The sequence below is a fragment of the Chlorocebus sabaeus genome, chromosome 8 (assembly GCF_047675955.1).
Source record: "Chlorocebus sabaeus isolate Y175 chromosome 8, mChlSab1.0.hap1, whole genome shotgun sequence".
NCBI classification, from domain to species: Eukaryota; Metazoa; Chordata; class Mammalia; order Primates; family Cercopithecidae; genus Chlorocebus; species Chlorocebus sabaeus.
The window spans coordinates 112060366-112065431 of NC_132911.1; the positions used below are offsets into that span (position 1 = coordinate 112060366).

The 5066-nt window shown below is 35.8% G+C and overlaps 1 pseudogene; it reads right to left on the reverse strand.

Annotated features, from left to right (window-relative positions):
* Nucleotides 1–2912: 2912 nt before the first annotated feature.
* LOC140712327 (small ribosomal subunit protein eS17 pseudogene) lies at nt 2913–3517 on the reverse strand (annotated as a pseudogene).
* Between the last annotated feature and the right edge of the window lie 1549 nt (nt 3518–5066).

Here is a 5066-nt window from a genome sequence, read left to right on the forward strand (position 1 = left end):
GCAGTATGACCATTTTCACAATACTGATTCTTTCTATCCATGAGCATGGAATATTTTTCCATTTGTTTTTGTCCTCTCTTATTTCCTTGAGCAGTGGTTTGGGGTTCTCCTTGAAGAGGTCCTTCACATCCCTTGTAAGTTGTATCCCTAGGTATTTTATTCTCTTTGTAGCAATTGTGAATGGGAGTTCACTCATGATTTGGCTCTCTGTTTGTCTGTTATTGGTGTATAGGAATGCTTGTGATTTTTGCACATTGATTTTGTATCCTGAGACTTTGCTGAAGTTGCTTATCAGCTTAAGGAGATTTTGGGCTGAGGCGATGGGGTTTTCTAAATATACAATCATGTCATCTGCAAACAGAGACAATTTGACTTCCTCTCTTCCTAACTGAAAACCTTTATTTCTTTCTCTTGTCTGATTGCCCTGGCCAGAACTTCCAATACTATGTTGAATAGGAGTGGTGAGAGAAGGTATCCTTGTCTTGTGCCAGTGTTCAAAGGGAATGCTTCCAGCTTTTGCCCACTCAGTATGATATTGGCTGTGCATTTGTCATAAATAGCTCTTATTATTTTGAGATATGTTCCACCAATGCCTAGTTTATTGAGAGGTTTTTGCAGGAAGGGCTGCTGAATTTTGTTGAAGGGCTTTTCTGCATCTATTGAGATAATCATGTGGTTTTTGCTATTGGTTCTGTTTATGTGATGGATTATGTTTATTGATTTGCATATGTTGAACCAGGCTTGCATCCCAGGGATGAAGCCGACTTGATCGGGGTGGATAAGCTTTTGGATGTGCTGCTGGATTTGGTTTGCCAGTAGGTTATTGAGGATTTTTGCATCGATGTTCATCAGAGATATTCATCTGAAATTTTCTTTTTTTGTTATGTCTCTGCCAGGTTTTGGTATCAGGATGATGCTGACTTCATAAAATGAGTTAGGGAGGATTCCCTCTTTTTCTATTGTTTGGAATAGTTTCTGAAGGAATCATACCAGCTCCTCTTTGTAGCTCTAGTAGAATTTGGCTGTGAATCCATCTGGTCCTGAACTTTTTTCGGTTGATAGGCTATTAATTGCTGCCTCAATTTCGGAACTTGTTATTGGTCTATTCAGGGATTCGGCTTCTTCTTTGTTTAGTCTTGGGAGGGTGTATGTGTCCAGGAATTTACCCATTTCTTCTAGATTTTCTAATTTGTTTTTGTAGAGGTGTTTACAGTATTCTCTGATGGTAGTTTATGTTTCTGTGGGATTGGTGGTGATAGCGCCTTTATCATTTTTTAGTGCATCTATTTGCTTCTTCTCTCTTTTCTTCTTTATTAGTCTGGCTAGTGGTCTATCTATTTTGTTTATCTTTTCAAAAAACCAGCTCCTGGATTCATAATATCATTACATGCAGATTTATCTCATTATTTTTTCAATTGTGGAATAATATTTCATGGTATTGTTAGACCACAAATTACATAATTGATCTTCCATTAGTGGGTATTTAGATATTTTCAAACAATGTGCAGTGAACATCGTTATTTGAAGTGATATTGAAAATATTTAACAATCGTTTTCATGGGTACTGGCCAACAAAATGGATCCCAACTTTCATGCTGAAGGGAGGTCCTAGTGGTGCCCTCCTGGGCTACATATTAACCCTTTCATTGCTGGACCACAGACAAGCCCACTGCAGAGGGCCCAGAGGCTGAGGTATTGAGTGAGGTAATCAGCAAGTTCTGTGCAGCCACCACTTATCAATTGGCTCAGAAGTATTTCTGTGTTTTAATAACCAGTATGGCTATAACTTTGCCTAATGGCTGACTTTACACTTTGCTTGTCCATATATCTTTGAGCATTTGTGAGTACATCTACTGCTTAAACTGCTAAAGTACAATTATTAGTTTAATATAAATTTATATTTAATGCATAAATAATGTCAAATCGCCCTTCAAACAAAGTGCACAAATTTATTCTTCCACTTAAAAACCTTCAAAAACAATATCATTTTTCATCTTTGTCTATATATGTATATTCTAATATTTAATTTTATCAAATGTCAATCTTTGCTTATTATGTGTTAATGGAATTGTATACTGTTTTATTTTGCATTTGTAAAATTATGAGTGGGGTTGAGTGACTCTTTATAGGTTTATATGTTAGTTGGCCTTTTTTTTTTTTTCAGCCCAGCCACTTTGAGTTCAGTACTTTGTCCATTCTGCTACTGAGTTTTCATTAGTTTTTAAAAAATGAATCTTTATGAGTTTTAAAAACATTTATTAAGGAAATTAGCCCTTTAACTAATTTTTTAGTTTGTCAGCCTCATTTTTTTCAGGTTTATTGGTGTTTTAAATACACAGAAAACTTTCTTTTCTATGTGGTCAAAATTATCTGCCTTTCTCTTTTGAATTCTAGATCTTATATCACTTTTTTAAAAGTTTATTAAAAACAGTCTTCTTAGTTCTTTTTTTTAAAAAGCTACTTCTATGGTTTTAGTTTAAATTTATTTATCCATCTGGAATTTATTTTACTATAATGAGTGAGGTAGAAATCTCACTTAATTATTTTCCAAATGGCTAGCCAGTTGTCCCAACACTATTTATTGACTAATCAGGTTTTCCTCCACAGAGTATACTAAATACTTAAATATACTTACATCCATTGTTAGATTTTTTGATATTTTCTATTGATCTTTTATTCTTATCCTGGTATCACACTATTTTAGTTACTATAACTTTATGATATATTTTAGTATTTACAGGATTTTCCACTTTATTATTCTTTCCTTTTAAATTTTCCTCAATAATCTAATGCATTCAATCATCTGTCATGTAAACTTTTAATTTTTTTCACATTTCATAAAATTAGTTTTTTTCTTTTTTTATTGTTGTTGTCCCAGGTTTACTGAAAATATTACAGCATTGCAGAAAGATTCAAACACCTCCCCGAGGGGTTTTAAGATTCATCCTAACTGTAGGCTGAGTGACGTGCAGGTTGTACAGACTGCCAAAGTCCAAAAGTTTCTGTATTTTCGTAGTGCCAGGATCTACTTCAATGATCTCCTGATCCAGGGGGCTGAGACCTCAAGAACATAATTGTCTTTCTTTTCTCTCTCCTCATCCTGCAACTTGATGGAGGTACCTCACACTGGGACCCTCTGAATCCACTTCATCAGATGGATTACACAGCCTACTATCTTGTTCCGGAGATTCTTGCAGGGGATAATGGCAATTTCCTCGCACACATGCTTGTTGGTGTGGAAGTCATTGCCCAGGCACGTGTAGTACTTTTCTGTAATGACCCAGGCCACCTTTCTCATGGTTTTGGTGCAAATGTGGCCCATGTTGGTGGGTCCTTGGTAAAAGCACAAAATTAGTTTTCTATTTGGGATCAGAGTGAACTCATAGATTAAAAATAATATCATTAAAAAGTTGAGTCTCTCTAGAAAAACAATGTTGTCTTCCACTATAGTGGCATCTTCAGTGGAATTTTATGTTGTCTTTACTTTTTAAAAACATTTATTCCTGGCCGGGCACAGTGGCTGGTGCCTGTAATCCCAGCACTTTGGGAGGTCAAGGCAGGCGGATCACCTGAGGTCAGGAGTTTGAGACCAGCGTGACCAACATGGCAAAACCCCATCTCTACCAAAAATATAAAATTAGCCAGGTGCAGTGGTGCACGCCTGTAATCCCAGCTACTCGGGAGGCTGAGGCAGGAGAATGGCTTGAACCCAGGAAGCAGAGTTTGCAGTGAGCCAAGACTGAGCCACTGCACTCCAGCCTGGGCAACAAGAGCAAAACCCCATCTCAAAATAATATTTATTCCTAGATTTTTGATTGTTCATTTTTATTGTGAATTGAATCTTTTTTCTTGTATAATTCTAAGCCAATTTTTTAGTGTGTATAGAAAAGTTATTGCTTTTTTTATTTTTTAAACTAGTAGGATTACTGAATTCTAATTGTTTCCCATTGTTTTAATTTGCTTTCTTGGGTCTTCTAAGTAAACAACCACACCACTTGCCAATACTGGCTCCTGTTTATGATTTTCATATCTTTTATTTCATTATCTTGTCTAATTGCATTTTCCAAATAGGAAAAATATCAGAATACTAAAAAAGAAATGGGGAATTTCTCCAAGGACAAAATTATATTATGAGTCTTAGATAAACTAAAATGCTAAGAATAACTCTTTTGCCCAGGAAAGCACCTTTTGTATATCATTTTCATTGTATAAATCACTCTTGGTTATATTTTCAAGCTCAGCACATGCTCCCTGCCCCATAATTGGTCTAATAATTTTAAAGTAAAAATTGATAGCTGTGGACAGCTATAAATAACTGGCATTCCCACCATGTTTTCAAAATGCACTTGTTTAGCTTTATTTTGCCAATAACTTAACCCATATGGAAAGGGCAAATTCTCCTTCACAAATGCATTCTAAAAATAGCATGCAGTAAATGATAGCATTTGACAAGTTTTTACCAATTTACTGATTCTCAGAGACAGAAAGCCCAGTTGCTATAATCAGTTTAAAGTGAAAAAACATGCACCTTTCCAGTCCAAGGTGTTTTATTTTTTTTTATCTTGTATTAAATCATGTTTATAGAACAGCAGCTTTTCCAGACAGGTTGCTGTGTATTCACTTCTATTTTCTTTGCTACTGTTCCAGAAGCTGAAGGGTCAGTGATGAGGTTGGTAACTTTTAGGAGCTTTAAGTTGAAGACATCAACAGACTTCCAGATGTTCTAAATCCTTTAAATATCAAAGTGTGAAACTGATGACTGAGTTTCACCACACCTAAAACATCAACTTAGTTTCCTTAGCTGATATGCTGCGGGGCAGGTATAGGGACAGAACATGAAAAGGAGTAATGCCCAGAAACTGATTATTTACACCATTTACCTTCTTTTCTAACAGGGATGTGAGGTGAAGGTAAAAGTACCTAATGACACCTAGATTTGAGCTGTGAATATTTATTTGCATGGGATAAAAAGTAACCCCTCTGATGTGCTTATATGTGTCATAGCCCTTTTCCTATACATTGAACACTTGGACTTGGAGCACGAGCAGAAAGAGGTGAGAAGATGT